Source organism: Coturnix japonica, chromosome 2 (assembly GCF_054131305.1).
Source record: "Coturnix japonica strain WE chromosome 2, WE-NBRP24, whole genome shotgun sequence".
Classification (NCBI taxonomy): Eukaryota; Metazoa; Chordata; class Aves; order Galliformes; family Phasianidae; genus Coturnix; species Coturnix japonica.
In genome coordinates this window covers 6,401,516-6,419,335 of record NC_140664.1, presented here as the reverse complement: position 1 = coordinate 6,419,335, position 17,820 = coordinate 6,401,516, and positions in this window count along the sequence as shown.

The following is a 17,820-nucleotide window of genomic DNA, read 5'->3' as shown; positions in this document are numbered from 1 at the left end:
GGGTAGGTTGGGGCTTTTGAAAGGCAGTGTGTTGTTTCTTTAAGGGATTCTGTGGATAAGAACTCTGTATGAAGTCTCATTTTACCAAAAATAAAATATTTTGCAGTGACACGCTGTGCCAAATGACTCCTTCGTAGATATTTACATTGTAGAGGCAAAATTTAGTCGTGCTGCGTGCAAAATGTCAATAGTGAGGCTTTAGGAAAGTACAAAAAGCAGAGCATTTAAGGTTCATTTTTAACATAGTGCATGCATGTTTCAGGCACTTTTTAGATTGAACAGATCAAAGTCTTTCCCTCCTAAATGCCAAAACCCAGCGATATTTGTGTAACCATGTAATTTGGCCTGTTTGTCTTACATGTTCTTAAGGGGGCTATTATAGGCAGCTTTCAAATTGAGTTGGCTGGAACAGTTGATGCTCCCTTCCCTGGTTTTCAAAGGCCATGCAGATCCCATGCTGTGTGACTGACACTGCTGCTCAGATGGAAGCATTTGGGTTTGGTCACCTGGTGCAGAGGGGAAGGGGCATTACCCCAGTCCTGACTCTGCCACCCCTTCGTCCTTCCCCTCTGCAGAGTTGGGACCACAGTTTCCTCATCCTCTCAGGTGTCTCAAAGCCTAATTAACCTTGCACGTTTCAACCAGAAGGATCAGCATGGGTGTGAGCACTTAGTGCCACTTGCATGAACCCATTTGACCAATGAAGCTGCAGTGTTGCAAACTCATCCAGCTTGGGACAGCCTCCGATATTCCTCTGAGTTTGAAATAGCAACATTATATAACCAGGAGGCAGCCACAGGGGGATGTCTCCATAGTGCAGCAATCCTATCACCAACGGTGACCTTGTAACTGGATAATAACAGCTATATTCCGCTTTGATTGCACCTGTGCTGACACTATTTACATTGCAATAGCACCTAGAGGCCCCATTATGTAAGGCACAGTAAAACTGTCTCGATCTGGAATAGACTGAAAGTGGGAGGGGAAGCTGTAACAGAAGCAAAAATGTTTGTCTCAAGGTCAGATATCAGAGAAGTAGCTCTGGCAGGAGCAGAGCTCATGTCTCCTAAGTCTCAGTGCAGTGCCATGCAAGCAGTGCGTTGTAGGGATAAAAGGACATATTTACCCCCAAGACTGTAAATACAAATATAAAATGTTAGGAGATCACAGCATCTGTAGCACAATTTGCCCTTTGTTCTTCTTAAGTAAGCTCTTATTTTTTTTTATTATTGTGGGTTTTTATAGACATTTTAATATTTAATATAACAATAAGTTGCAATTAAATTGTCAGTGCCTTCATCTGTCAGCTGAAGCACGTTAGGATTTTCCTAATAACAGACCCCCAAGGATCAGTGTTTTTCTTTCAGATTATTCTTTGTTTGAAAAGTTAATTGGCCCTGGAGTGATCCTTGATGGTTTTGCAGGGGCCTTTTTTAGCTCACAAAACAATGAATCTTCAAGTCACATCGTCCTCTTTTCTGTCCCATGTGTTCCTGTGTCACCACCAGCTCTGCTCTGGTTTGATCTAGCCAGATGGTATCTCACAAGATGCTAGACATGAATATTTCATGTGGTTTAGAAGCTGTTTTTCCTCACTCACTCTTTTGCTGGTAAAAAGTGTTGATTTAAGACTTCTCACAACCCGAGAGGCTTCATGGCACAGTGCCGTAACTCAGGCCAAAGAAAGCTGAGCATTGTTGTCATCTCGGAATGTGGGAAGCTGAGAATGTTTTGGACCACTGGAAAAACTGAGCTGAAATTTTCCATTGAGAGAGGGGGAAAACAAATAAATAAAAGCACTTTTCAGGCAATGGGCTTCCAGTTCAGCTGTACTGAGGTTACAATTTCTGGACATTATGTGGAAAGTCAGAGGCAATAGATCAATGCAATTTCTGATCCACTGAGTGAGCAGCCAAGCTCATCTCGCTTCTCCAAGCACTCTATTTTCATTCTAAGTTGCTTTTATTTCATTTTAGGCCATTTGTAACACTGTTGTCTTCTTTACAGAATCAAAGCCACCGTATCCTGTGATGTAAATCCATTAACACTCACCTGCCGTTACCATTTTTCACTCAGACTTTGCTTTTGCTCCTCTTTGGAGATATCAGTGGTTTCCTTTGTCCAGGACCGTGTTGTTTGCAGCAGATAATCAATATTGAATTGCAGGTGCTTCTCTGAAATTCTGAAGCCTGCAAAACTGGCTTGTTTGGTTTCTTCAGCCACACATGAAAACTTTTGTTTCACCTGTAGGGTTTCTCTGGGATGATTCAGCTCCAGATTATGACAGACAGAGCTTCTTTCAGTTGCCCACACACAGACCTTCTGTGCCATTTAGGGTGTTCTAGAGGACATCTTCTGCCTAATCTCCAGCCCCTGCTTCAGAAGGTCACCAGTCCAACTGTAGATCCTGTGTAATTTCCTCCCATCCCATAAATACATCTCAGATATCCTGAGGCATCTCCAGTGACACTTGACATGTGTCAGTTCATTAAATATGAATGTCTGTGTCTGAGATGGGTGGCTAAATTCCTATTAGAGTAAATGGAGATCCAGTTGGTGGAGCACGGAAAGCATCCCATTGACCAGACCATTTAAAGGGATACAGTCATAGTCCTCCTCTGACTGACTTTTAGATAAGACATTTCTCAGGGCAGGAAAATCATCTTGCTCTTAAATAAGCTTGTTAGCAGCATTTAAACACCCTCTGCACACCAGACAACACAGTCACACACAGTTCACCAAGAGGATGGGGACTCATTTGAATTGAAAGGGACCTTTAAAGGTCACCTAGTCCAGTTCACCTGCAGCGAGCAGGGACACCTACAGCTAGGTCAGGTTGCTCAGAGCCCCGTCCAGACTCACCCTTAATATTTACAGGGATGGAGCATCCACCAGCTCTCTGGGCAACCTGTTCCAGTACCTCACCATCATTATGGTAAAATCTTTTTCCTTACATTCAGTCTAAATCCTCTTTGTTAACCCATCTGTGCTGTTTCTCTGTCCCCCAACACATGCCTTGCAATCTCCCGGAGCCTTTACATGTCCATTCATAAAAGTGAGCAGTTGTAGCACCTCCAGCCACAGTTCATATCAGTGTACATCTTCTCTTGTTTAATTTATTGTCTCATCATATGATACTCAGGTTAGGTACACACTTCCCACAGAATCTAGTAGGTATAGATTCCTATGTAATGTCAGTTTGCAGGTAAATAACACCAAACCCTCTTCAGGAACACATGGGAGGCAAGAAGTGGATGGTGATGAGAAGAGCTTAGAGCTGAAATCAGAAATCCAGGATGCTAAGGAGGTGGTAAAACAGTGCAGAAGAGAAGAAATAAGGAGGTAGTACAAGATGGATATAGATGAACAAGATGAACATAAAGGAGAAGAAGAAAGAACAGGGATGCTGTTGAAGAAGCAGTGTCAGATGGTGCTGGGTAAAACAGAGGATAAACCATGGAAGAAGGCATTGATCACACTTTAATGCACAAGAGCTTCTCCTTGAGATACTAGGGGAAGAGAGAAAGAAGAACAGTACTGAGATTAACAAGAACTGAGAAGCAAAAGAAGGCATTTAGGCTGTACGTAGTAAAGCAATAGCCATGTAATTGTGCCCTGACAGCAGTGTGGCACTGTGTGGCATCTCTGCCGTCCAATGCATCAGCCCCACAGGGACAGTGCTATTACGAGTGGTTCATCACCAGTCAGACTCTGTCAGAAAAATAACTTGGATGCCCCACCCACTGCTGCTATTCAGAAGCCTCAGGACATGCCTAAATGGAGATCTTCTGGGCTAATTTCTCTGATGCGACTTATACCATTTGTTTTTATGCCAGGATTGGCTTTTCACTTAAACAGTTTTCCCCAGCCTTCTCCTCCCGACCGTATTTACTGAAAGTAGTCATGTACCCTTGCAGCTGTATTCTGACAAAGTAAACAAGAGTTTACTTTGAAACAGGACATGATAAAATAGGCTCTCCATCCCCATGACCCTTCAAAAGGCCTTCCACCTGCCCCACTCTGAGTTCATCTTCTCTGAACTCGCTTGGTCAGATTTAGTCACAGTTCTTCAGAGAGAGGCCAGATGTGGGGCAGCAGTTCCTTGGGACCACAGCTGCACCAGTTTTCAGACACAGCCATTCCTTCCCACAGAGGCCAGACCCTGCAGATCCACTGTCTGATGGTAACTGTCTGATGGCTCCTTCTCACTTCCTAGAGGGACAGAAACCCTTTGCACTAGACAAGTTGGATTCAAATCTCTAATCAAATTTTCAGCTCTCAGCTCCTGCTTAGATTTGGATCTGCTGCCTGTGTCCAAGCATCAAAGGCCCGGAGTGCATGGGGGATTGTGCACAGCACATCCCAGCCCCTCTTGGCTGCTCCTTCCTCCTTATTTGCTTCATATGTTAAAACCTGTGTGATGGGCCATCTGACTTCTGTCAAAATTGCCCCTTAGCTCATCACATGAGACAGATCAGACAGAATCTGCCCTTGAGAAGTTTTCATCGATTGCTTCACCAGTACAGAGCATACAAAGGAAAATTCACTTAGAAAAATCATTAACATTGAAGTCATTCACTTTACTTAAAAAATTGATTGTTCTGATTTGTCTTCTGTTAAATACAAGCTTTTCTTAGTCAACCCTCAGTTCACCGTTTGGTGTGTTCACTTTGATTACAGTTTACAAGTGGATCTGCATTATGGCTTTTGCTCCACTTAGTCTCATCACAGCATCATGCCTGCCTTCAGGTTGCCCTTATTTCCTCTTCCTGCTACATTCCTCTTTCCTGCTACATATAGAATCATAGAAGCTTTTGGGTTGGAAGTGACCCTTAGAGACCATCTAGTCCAACACCCCTGCAACAAACAGGGACACCTACAACTAGATCAGGTTGCTTAGAGCCCTGTTCAGCCTGACCTTGAATGTCTTCAGGGATGGGGCATCCACAACATCCCTGAGCAACATGTGCCAGTGTCTCATCACTCTTACTGCAAAAAACATCTTCCCTATATCTAGCTTAAAGCTCCTGTTTATTTTGAAACCATTTTCCCTTGACTTATCACAACAGATGCTGCTAAAAAGTTGAGGTTCACCTGGGGCCACTGCTCAAGCCTGCCTAAGTTTCTCTGGATGGCATCTTATCCCTCAGGTGTGTTGACTGCATCACGCAGATAGGTGTACTCAGCAAACTTGCTGAGAGTACATTCAATCATGTTGTTAATGTCACTGATAAAGATGTTAAAGAGCACTGGTCCCAGTACAGACCCCTGTGGGATGCCACTAGTCACTGATCTCCATCTCAGGTTGCCCAGTGTGGTTGTGGATGTCCAATAGGTCAGGTTTAAGGTCAGGTTGGAAGTGGCTCTGAGCAATCTGATCTAGTACTTGATATAGTGGATGGCAACTCTGCCCTGTGGTGGGGGGTGTAGAACTTTATAATCCTTGAAGCCCCTTCCCTCCTTGACCCCATCCCTGCACAGCCTAGCAGCACCTTTATACTTACCTGTATTTACCCGTTCCTACTTTCCACTGCCTGTGAATTTTCTTCTTGCTCTCCTGTTTACCATCAAGCCACAGTTCAGCCAAGCCAATCTTTTGCCTTCCTTTCCTGACACCTGAGAATGGAGACCTCTAGTGCCCTAAGGAAAGCTTCTTTAAAAATCTTCCAGCTCTGCTCCATTCCTTTGTCCTTGAGGACAAATTCCCAGAGGGTTTTGTTGACTGACTCCCCGAAGAGCTGGAAGTTGGCTTTCCTATAATTAAGCTTCTAATTTATTTTAATTAAGATTTTATTCTTTGCCTGTATTATATCCCTCAAGAGTGTGAAATCCACCTTTGTATCGTTGCTACAACACAAGCAGCCTCCAATCCTGATGTCACTAATCAGTTCCCTCTCATTGGTGAGCAATAGGTTCAGCATTGCATCCCCCTTGGAGGGGCTGCGTATTACCTGGCTCAGGAAATTATCCTGGATACATTCCAGGAGCTTCCTGGATTGCCTACAGTTTATTGTGCTACTTTTCCAGAAGATGTCAGGATGGTTGAAGTCTTCCAACAGGATGAGAGCCTGTGATTGTGATGTCTCTTGTAGCTGGAGGAAGAAGGCTCCACTTGACCTGGCAACCCATGGTAGACTCCAATGACAAGGCTCTGTTGCCTCTAACTCACATTTCTCACTCTATGTGTGCTCGAGTCATTTTGCTAGTGATTATTTAAGTCCCTACTCACTTCTGAGTATCCTTACTTTTGAATATAACATAGAGTAATATGTCTCACTGAAAACTGGGAAAATAAAGTGTCCATTTTTAATACTGTAATACAATTACCTTTAGTCACCCTGCTCTCCTCTCTCTCTGATGAATGTATATGCTTTTACTGAATTCTCTTTTTAATTATAAGGCCAGGAATCTTTAACTGTGATCTATCTTTTATCTTTGCTGTGTTGAATTTTCTATTTTTCTCTTATATTAGGCCAACATCTATGTACACCAAGTAAGCCATGGTTCCCATCATTTTTTGATGAATGGATCTCCACCAACCTTCAGTGTTCCTTGCAGAACATCATGTACTATTATTACCTAAAAATTAATTGGAAACATTAATGGAAACATCGCTTAATGTAGCTCCAGAGAATGGCTGTGAATTAATTACTACAGCTAACTCAAATCCATCTAGAACTTATTTTGAAATCAACTGGATGGTGGGCAGAGTGTGTGATCCAGGCCAACAACTGATCTGCAGTCATAAAGAGTGGTGTGTGATGCCTGTGTCAGGCCCCTGCTGATGGGAATAAATTGAATTTACGCATACAAACAGTTTTGGCATCAGCCATTTCTCTAAAGTTCCCTTCTCTTAGAGGAAGTAGCTCATATTTCTTCTTCTACATAATTTATAATTTCAGATCTCTGAAAGTGTGCTTTTTTAACAATGATCAATGAGGCAATATCCAAAGAATACAGTAAACAATAGTGGGGCCATTATCTTGCACAAAGCTGACTTGGCAAGGTTGGCCACGGTTGGCTCCATCTATATTTTTTATATTCAAAACAGGATGGCCTCGTCCAGGCTGGGGCTGTATGGAGCCTGAACCATGTCAGGATGTACAGGAATTGCTTCAGAAAATGCTTGTTGGTTAAGACCATAACTCTTATAGCAATGTAATATAGGGAGGATTCAGCCCCATTGCCCAGGAGCTTTCTCTGCTCTGTTCTGTTCATCTGTATGGGTGTAACCTGCATGGCAACTCTGATGATTTATTTTAAAATAAATAAAATGACTTTTCAGAACAGGAGAAGGGAGGACCCTCAACTGTAAATCAAACACCGCAGCTCTGATACTTGGAAAGATACTGAAATGAATTATTTGATCATCCCAAGAGGATCATAAGCCTATAAAAAGCAGCCAGTGTGGACTTGTTAAGAGCAAAGCATATCAGATTAATTCAGTTTAGCTCTTTGACCCAGTGGATAAATGGCAAAACAGTTTTGTCTTGGCTGTACTAAAACTCTTGGCACAGCCCAATGAAATGTCCTTGCTGAGAGACTATGAAAACTGCCCAGATTAGTACTGTTTATCCAAGGTGATATCCCACAACAACAGACAAAGTCCAACTCATCAAGTTGTATGAGGACATTTTCTGTGATAAGGCATGAAGAAGTTTTCACTGTCTGGAGGAAGACATGAGCTAAAATGTCTGAGAAGGAGGAATGTCCTGATTCAGAGGTAATTCCTACAAAGCAGAGAGCACAATGTCATTTAAAATTATGCTCCAAGAGAACTTCTTAGTTTTTCATTTTCCACCACTGAGGACATTTGAGGCTGATGAGTTTGCCTGCTTCCAATAGCACTAGATGTACCTGTTGCCAAGTTTCCTGATAATATAGAGCATAGTTTTATGCAATTTGCTGAAGATAACAATCTGGGATGAGATGCAGTTATTTTTGAAGACAGCATTAGCATTCAAGTAATTATGATAAACTTGGGAGAAATAGCCTGTAATCAATGAAGTAAAGTTTAATATTGGTGAGCACAAAGTGTTTCATCTCTGAAGGAAAACCAAAATGAAATAAAGCTTCCTGCATAGTGGATATTTGTTTATGCCCTAGTATAATACAAAAAGAATCCTGGGCAGATAAGATGCTGTTCAGTTATTCTCGTGTGTATGTCACATGTAAAATAGGAAAGGCTATTATTCCACTCTGTTAGCAGGGGTAAGACCTTTCTTAGGGTACACATCCTGTTTCAGGCACATATGCTTTAATAAGCTGTGTGTGTGCATGTGTGAACAGACATCTGTGTATACAGGGTGACAGGAGTGCTAAGAGGTTTAGACAGCATGACCTATCAAAAATGGGTGACCAAAGAGGGTTTGTTTTGCTTAGTAAAGAGAACATCAAATGTGGATGTGATAACATGCTTCAAACAGCTTACAGTGCTTCAGTACTTGGTTTGTTCAGGATGAAGACAAGACACGAGAGGTGTCTGTTGCACATTCAAACTAACTTTCCTTAAGAGTAAGGAATGACTTAGTAGAAGGATGATTACACACTGGGATTTGTTACATAGATGGCTGTGAAAGCATAGAATGGAGGAAAAAGGCATCCAGAGGGTATAGTTGTGTTTCATCATAGTTGTGTGTGGAGTGGGAAAAGTGGTGAGATTTGAGCTCTTCTCTTGCTCTCTGCCCATTTCCCTGCTGTCTTTAAGCTCCTAGGTCTTTCTAGGGCCTGTAAGCCTTTTCCAGTGGCTACAAACACGAGATAGGTTTCTTTTTCTTTCTTGTCTATTCCCATCCATTAAGATATACTTAAACTCTCCACCGAATTTCCTCCTGATCCCTAATTTTAGACCTCATCTGGAAGACACTTTGTGTCTTCAGGATTAGTCTATTCTTCCTGTGTTATATTTGTTATCATCTTTGATGAAATGAGTGTGAAAAAAATATGAGAGAGACAACAAAAAAATTCAGGAGAAATATAAAAATGAAGATGATGCAGATAAAAACACCAACATTGTCTAGTAACCGTCTCCTCGTCTCAGAAAAATCCCCAAGCAAACCAACTGAACCCCAAAACAAAACTAAGAAAACCAGGGTTGCTGTTATATTGACGTAACAGTAAAAAAATCAAGCCTGCCAAGGACTCTCTTGTTATTTTCTGTACCATTCGATATGTCATTTTTGTGGAGCACTTTGTTCTGGTGGTGCCCTGCTGAGATGGTAACAGTAATGATCTATCAGCACTGCCATTATAAACCTCATTTTTACAACCTGCATGTGCACATTTGTTGTTACTTGTATTTGTTATAAGAACACTCCATTTTCTTTTTAATGACTTGATAATTTTTAAAGTGGGAAAGTAAAAATGATTCAAGGAAGTGGAAAAAGAAAGAAGGTTTAAAAAAGAATTCATAGATGATGGTATCATTATTAGTATAGCAATAGTTTTATTTATATTACAGTTGTGCCCATATAATCTGTAGAATTAGGAACTCTACAGGTAACTTGATTTTTTTTTTTTTTTAATGGATATTTGATGGTGAGAACTGTTGGACAGAAAGACTGATTTATTTAGTTTGTTTACATGGTCTTTCTGGTACCCTTGTGTCTGAGATTTGGCTTTTTTTGTGATAGATGTTAAATATATATGCTCAATTATCAAAAGCACTTTAACACATGCTTACCTTTAAGAGGGAGCTGAAATGCTCACAGTGCAAAAGAGCATTTTTGCCAAGCTGAGAACAAGTCTCATCCCATAAAGCATATGAAGCACATATATCTTGCAAAGTCGCACTGTAGAGGTGCAGCAGAGATATCTGAGTGGGCTCCAAATGTACTGCTGTGTTTACATGGTGCTGAGGACATGACACATGAGCTTGGATGTAGGAAGCGATGCAGCCACATTAATGCAAAACCTTGTCCATGCTAATACATAGAACACTAGAATCATAGAATTGTTTGGGTTGAAGGGACCTTTAAGGCCCACATAGTACAACTCCCCTGCAATGTCTTGAGTGAACCTCCAAGTTGCTAGAGCCCAATTCACTAAGACCCTGAATGGGATTTATCTTTGGCTCTGCTTTGCACACGGAGGATGAATGCCTTCATACTAAGGCTGCGGTCCTATGCAGTGAAGTAGGAGTTTGTTATACCACTGCAAAGCTGTATGGAGGTTACAGCCTTTGTACTGCCTAGTGAAGGACAGAGTGTCCTTCTGATGACCCTAAAAAGGCAGAGAAAAGAAAATGAACAACTTTGCTCTTTATTTTTATGGAGAAGATAGTCTGGGTTGGGCACCCAACTGAGTGGCTTGTCCAGAACGACAGCTGGATCTCAGGACCATGTATACAGCTGTTTCTGACACGGTTAGTAGGTCATCTCAGGCTCTCTCACTTATAGGCCAGTGCTTTGCGCAGAATCTGGTTTCCCAGAATCCTTCTTGGACAGATGACTTAATACAAGCTAATTGCTTTTTTCTGCCCTCAACTGCTTGTCAGCAGAATCAGTCTATGATGTAGTTGAGGATAAAAGCAAACAAAGGCTTTTAGTCACTTCTAATTTTAGCAATACACAGTTTATCCCCTTCTCAGTATTCCATCTTGAGCACAGCACTGGCAAACTTACATAGATTTTTACTTTAGTTTTCCTAGATTAACCAAGATGTGTCAGGCTGGATTTAATCATGCACATGCTAACTCTTCGGGTTGATGCAGTGTGCAGACACTGTGTATTGGATTATTCTTCCTGTAGAGTTATGCACATTACTCATGTAGATTCACATTTAAACCTCCCTGTCTGATGATACATCGTGCTGCCTCTAAAGACTAAGTGAGCAGTGACTTTCATTAAAAAAAAATCATAAATATACTTTATTGCTTGAACTTAGTGCAAATGCACAACTGACTCATTGACTCGATAGATGTAATTGCTCTCCAGGAGCCTTTATGGTCTATTGTTTCAATTATAAGTGAATTACATAGTCTCCACGTACTTACTCACTTTGCTTTCAAGGGGAGTGAAAAGATCAAGTCAAAGCAGGAAATTAGACAAAAAGGACAAAATTTTATTCAAACACTTCACCTTCTGAGTGAGGAAAGGAAACACATCAGGCACAATCTAAGTCATTCATGGATGACATATTTTATCTATCTGAAACCATTACAGGCCTGAAAGTGTGTAAATTCAGATTCTGAGAGGAAGGCAAAAACCAAATGTAATATATATGTGGAAAACACAAAAATTGTGAGGGATGAGGCAAGAAATAGAATTAAATAAGCTTCCTTCCTGAGATAAATGATCAGAAAAGGGGAAAAGTAGCAAAAAGCAAGGGCCAGGATTTGATCTCTGAGAAGCTCCTGAAGTTTTTTCTTCTTTTCCTGAGCAAAATAATCTTTTAGGATCTTCAGCTCTTCGTAGCATATGCCACCACTGCAAATCATGGCATCCTTCAAGAGCAAACAATAGGCAAAAATATTCTGCATATTCCTTTATGAAGCCTCTGAGAAGGGAAAATATAATATTTCCAAACTTAAAAATCAAATTTACAATGCTGGTATTCTAACTTACATTTTATGAAGGGTAATTTATTAGCTGAAATGTGAATGCTTACATTTCACCCTTGTGATTTTTTATCAGAAGACCATCACTCATCTAAGTTCCTAGCAGAGGGTTTATAGCTCTATTCCAGCGTACAGAACCCTGTGAAATATCCCAGATTCAGAAGGAGTTAAAAATATAACGTTCACTGGAGACATCACTGCAGTATAGCATAGTAGTGTATGTAGTAGTGGACATGCTTCAGAGCCTTGACGTCTTTCTTGCAATGAGGGACTCAAAACTGAACACCTGAACCCTGAGGTAACTGAGAGGGCCGGCTGTTCTCACGAGAGCTGCTGACGTGAAGTGGGGCGTTGCCAGGGCAACGGCTTTGCGTCCACCTTGTTGCCTAGAGGAAACGTCGGGGAGAGCAGTGCCGCGTCGTTGCAGGCCAGGGATGGAGGGGAGGAGTCAGTGTGTGAATGATGTGGGCCATTCAAACTTACCCTCAGTAAGTTTGCAGATGGGAGGGAGTGTTGATCTGTCAGAGGGGAGAAGGGCACTAAAGAGGGACCTGGATAGGCTCGATAGATGGCCCAAGGCAAAATGTATGAGTTTCAAAAGGGCCAAGTGTTGCGTCCTGCATTTAGTCACAACAACCCCAGGCAACCCGACAGACTTAGGGAGGAGTGGCTGGAAAGCTGCCTGGTGGAAAGGGACCTTGGTGTGCTGGTGGACAGTCAGCTGAATATGAGGCAGCAGTGTGCCCAGGTGGCCAAGAAGGCCAGTGGCATCCTGGCTTGTATCAGGAATGGTGTGGTCAGCAGGACTAGGGAAGTCATCCTGCCCCTGTACTCGGCATTGGTGAGGCCTCACCTCGAGTACTGTGTTCAGTTTTGGGCACCTCAGTACAGAAAGGACATGGAGGTGCTGGAGCAGGTGCAGAGAAGAACAACAAGGCTTGTGAAGGGCTTAGAGAATATGGCCTATGAGGAGAGGCTGAGGGGAGACCTTATTGCTCTCTTCTAATATCTGAAAGGTGCTTACAGAGAGAGCAGGGTTGGTCTTTTCTCACTGAGGACAGGGCAAGGGGAAATGGCCTCAAGTCGCACCAGGGTAAGTTTAGGTTGCATATCAGGAAAAGCTTCTTTACAGAAAGGGTTGTTAAGCACTGGAATGGGCTCCTTGGCGAGGTGGTTGAGTCACCATCCCTGGATGTGTTTAAAAAATGTTTGGATGTGGTGCTCTGGGACATGATTTAGCAGAGTTGTTAGTTAGGGTAATATGGTTAGGTTGTAGTCAGGTGTGATGATCTTTAAGGTTTGAGCAATTCTATGATTTGTTCACTACACTTAATATATCCTTTCAGAATTTCTCACTAAAAATATAGGAATTTGTTCTGGTACACTGCTGATAGTTCCACTTAAAACCTCACAGTCCCTTTGTAAGTGGTTAATGGGATCAGGAACTTGCTTCCTCCTACAGCTTTTCTTGTACTCATTAGAGTCTTTTCTGTATCATTTACTGTGGCAGTTAAAGCAGTCTGACCCTAGAATAATATCCAATCTCTCCTTTCCCAGACCTTCAGTAAAATCTAACATTGAATTGTGTAGATCACTAGATCTCTTAAGCGGTGGTTCATTCTCTGATAAGCCACTGGGCTGTGCTATTACTCTACATTTTAGGCAATCATTTCTCCTATACCAGCTTCCAACACATTATTTAGAATGATTGCTACTTATGACAGACAATTTGGTTTTTTGTTTCTTAAGAATTTGGTCAATAATTTATGTCCTGAAAGCAAATAATGGGCTGGATTTTAGCTCAGCTGTAAGTTTTGTTTTCCTTGTGTATGTCTAAATGCATACCTCAAGCCTATTTCTGATGGATCAAAATTGTTTTTAGGCTCATTAGAGCATCTAGTAATGCAGATTACTTGTAATTGAATGCTGCAGTCCAGCTACCACTTTTTTATGCAAACAAATACTCTTTTCTCCATAGGTAAATGTAAAATTCAATCCAAATTTTAAAACAACAACAAAAAACACCACAAATCAACAAACAAATAAAAAGCCCAAACCAACACTGTTGCTTCTGTCAGTTCTTTGTCCATTTTTATACACTGTTGGCTCTTGCAGTTGATCTTAATCAGTGAACATCCGCATTCATCTCTGCATTACGCAGTCTTGGTTCTTAAAGGTGTTGCTCCAGAAAAGTATGCAGCAGTCAATACACTAAAATATTAATAATGTTTTAGCCAAAGCAAAAAGATCAAGAAAGTGGAAGTAGCCCACTCCTCTCTGACAGCCTGCTTGGTCCTTTTGATGTTCAAGGTTGCACTGTGTATTGCTGCTTTCGTCTTTTGTTTCTTCTTCCTAGAGATCAAGCTACGGCACAAAGTGATAAAGATTCTGAGTCTGTGCTTGCTGGCCTTTCACCTTTGTCAGTCACTCAGCTTCCAATTGTGTTCCTGAATAAAATCCTGGAAATTCTATGCATGATCTACAAGAAAGTATGACTTGCTAATATATTCTCTCTTTCGTCCCTTTCTCAAATTATCTGCCATTTGAAAATTATTATATTCTTATTGCGCATATGCAGTGCACCAAGTCTGCTTGCCTTGTGCCTTCTTACAGCTACCTGATGAGGGGAGCAGAATGGTAACACTCATCTCTGCTCTCTGATAACAGCAGCAGTACCTGAGGAAGTGGCATGGAGCTGGGACAGGGAAGGGTCAAGGGGTGTTAGGAAAAGGTTCTTCACCTGGGGGCATGGAACAGGCTCTCCAGGGCAGTGGGAGCATCCTGGAGCTGTTAGTATTCAAGGAGCATTTGGACAGTACTGTAAGACACACACTTTACATTTGGAGTAATTCTGTATGGAGCCACTAGATGGTCCTTGTTGGTTCCTTCCAACTTGAGATGTTCTATGACTGTGGCAGCATTAGATCAGGAAACAAACTTCATATTCTTGAAATACTTTTTGAGGTGTGTGAAGGAGGTGCATAAAGTCTTTGTTATTCTGTGAAGTTTATATTGTAGCGAGGCTACTAATTATGACTTAGAGCCCATCATGAAAAGTGCTTTAAAGCACAAAATAAGACACTAATGGCCAATATTTCACAGCTGCATAGTTAACTTGAACAAGTTGCCAAAAGAGGTGGTGGGTGCCCTGTCCCTGGAGTTGTTCAAAGCCAGGGCTTTGTGCCGTCTGATCTAGCTGTAGATTTCCCTTCTTGCTGAAGGGGAGTAGAACTAAAAGACCTCTAAAGATCCTTTCCAACTCTAAAGATTCTATAATTATGTACAGTGTTTATCACTTCTGCTACTAGGTCTCTAGATCAGAAAATTCAACAAGTTAGACTGGTGGGGTAGCAAATAGGACTGGTTTAGAAAAGTGTGTGACTTTTTATTTTTATTTTTTAATCTGGCAGCTAGTTGCTAAAATGTGAAAATGTTCTGTTATTCTCAACAGCAACTGCAGTGATTTCACGGAGATGTGCTCACCCTAGCCAGCAGTGTCTTGTGAAGCTACAGACTCCACGGCCAAGGAATGAACCATCCTAGGTAACATTTCTACTTGTGGTATTGCTGAGGAAAGATGTTTGAAAACTTTCTCTTACACTGACCATGCTGCAGAAGTTTCCCAGACAATTCAGGTTCTGAGACTGTCTATCAATCAATCTGAGAAGCATCATAGTTACTATACTGTCTTGAATATTGCATTAATTTTAAAGCACAGCTTAATCTATAATTAGCTAACAACTTTCTCTTGAGCCAGCTATGACAGCGATTACTAATTTTTTGCACGGCATTTATAGACTTGGTTGCTGAAATGTATGGAGTTCCTCATCTTTTTACTGCTGTCTTGGAGTATGTAACTATTACAGTGAATCTACAAACACAGCTGAAAATAATTATCTAACTATATTACTAATAACACAGTAGCTACTGAAAGTAAATTCCAAAATAGCCCATTTCATTTTTTTCCATTAGCATTTATTCACTGTTTATATTATGCTAAGTTTGGACTGTGGAGTACGACATTCAGAGCTTTCTTTATAGTTATTTTCATGTCGTTGTTCCCCAGGACTACTATAATCTGGCAGCAAACATGTCTTTGAGAGGCAAACAAATGGCTGTTTCCACTGTATTTCTGACTTTTTTCTGAATTACATGTTGCTTGTGATTTTTCTGTAGGCTTAATTTGGATCTTTGGTCCCATATGTGGCCTTATAATCCGGTACTCCGATGTCTTTTGGAGACATTGGTTTTGATACAGGCAAGTTTGTTTGTGGAGCCTCTCTGCCCTCTGAAAATGGCTTTAGCATTCTTATAACACAGACTTTGGCTTTCACACTAGTATTTTTCTACAGGGTTGGCTGCACTTGACAAGGGTGTTGTCCTGAGGGACATGGCTCTTGAAAGTGCGTCACCCTGAGCTACTGATGTGAAATCAGCTTATTCTCAAACAGCCTCTCTCTTCCAGAAAAGGAAAAAGCCTGATTTCCTGCTTCTAATCCTTTTTCACCCTTTCCTTAAAATAAATTAGATATTTCTGTGCTGCAGGGTCTGCCAGCAAGGACATATCCTGCAGCCTCAAAGGACACTAGCTGCTGTTAGTCTCTGGCCTGCCTTATTGCCACAGCTCTCCTTTTCCTCTATATTGGGGCACTGTGAGTGAGCTGCTGCTGAAACACCTGCATTTGGCCTCCCTTCTGTACCCACTCAGTGACACACCTTGGGTGATCAACTGATTCCATCTGATCTACTAGTTTCTGTGTTCTGGGATGGGGCAGCATTGTATCTACAGACAGAGGGGTGAGAGTTCGGAGAGAAGCCCCATGGAAAGGGATCTGGAGGTTCTGGTTGACAGAAAGTCGTATGTGAGCTACCTGTGTGCTCTAGCAGCAAAAAGGGTCAGCTGTGCCCTGGGGTGCACAAGGCCCAGCACTACCACCAGGTGATGGGAGGGATTGTCCCCTCTGATATGCACTGTGTGGTCTCACCTCAAGGATTGGGTGCAGTTCTGGGTACCACCATGTAAGAAAGAGTGTGGTCAAAGCAGGGCTATGAAGATGGTGAAGAGTTGGGAGCAGGCATATCCAACCCATGGCCTGTGGGCTGCATGAGACCCGAGACAGTAGATAGCCCCACTCCCTGACCCTGTGCCATCATGGAGGTGGCTCTTCTACAAACTGCAGATAACCAAAACATCAGCCCAATTCCTCTTCACTCAGTGCAGCCTGAGCAAGCCAAAATGTTGGATATCCCGAGTCTAGAAGGTGAGACATGTGAGGAGTGGCTGAGGTGCCTGCATTTGTTCAGCCCAGAGCAGAGCAGGCTGAGGGGAGGCCTCATGAGCTCTGCCAAGGGTATGGCACATAGCTGTGTTGGGGGAAGGGCAGGTGGGGGTTAGGGAAAGGTTCTGCATCAGAGTGCAGTCAGGTGGCCAGAGTTCAGTGCTCCCATACAAAGAATTTGAAGTGAGAATGGTCCTGTGTGGAGCCAGGAGCTGTATTCAGTGTTTTAGCCAGTCCCTTCTAGCTTGGTATATCTTGTGGTTCTATTAATTTTCTTGAAATTCATATCCTGGACTTACGGAGAAGAAGATGCTAATATAAGCTTCTCTTGGATGTTGAGGTTAAAGATGCCCAGTTAGATATTGTAGCAAGAGGTGAGAAAACAGCTTTCAGGCACTTTTTAATGCAATACAGTCAATTGCTACCTAACTTGCAACTTTCAATTCCTGGTGAAGGCTTTTCCATGTCCTTACCAAACCAGTGCAAACTTCTCCTCTCTTAGCCCAGCCTCCTGGGTTAAGAATTCTAAGTTTGAAACAAACTTTAGTAACCCATAAACAGAGCCCATGTGAGTGTATTTTGTGAAGAGTACACTATGTGAGTCAGACAGAGCTGCAAAAGCAAGGAGCTTACAGGAAGATCAAGTATGGGCATAGATGTTGGTTGCTTAATAGAGGACGTCACTGTCAGAGATTCTTCACTTTAAAGTGCGGTTATCATCTGGAAAGTGTAAAAGTGACATCCTGGTATGCCACATTTATTCCTCCTCCGCAGTTTCTATCCCAAATTCACTCAAGTCAATACCATGTTTTTTCCCTGGCTGCCAGCACAGCTAGCTCAGCCTGTTACCTGAGAATCAAGCTGTGTTCTTTCTGCTTATTAAAACACTGCCAACTGCAAAGCTTCTGGAATCAAACATTAACTGGCAATGCTGTGGGAGAGGCAGGAGAGCTGAGTACAACATGACTAGCACATCCCTAGCTA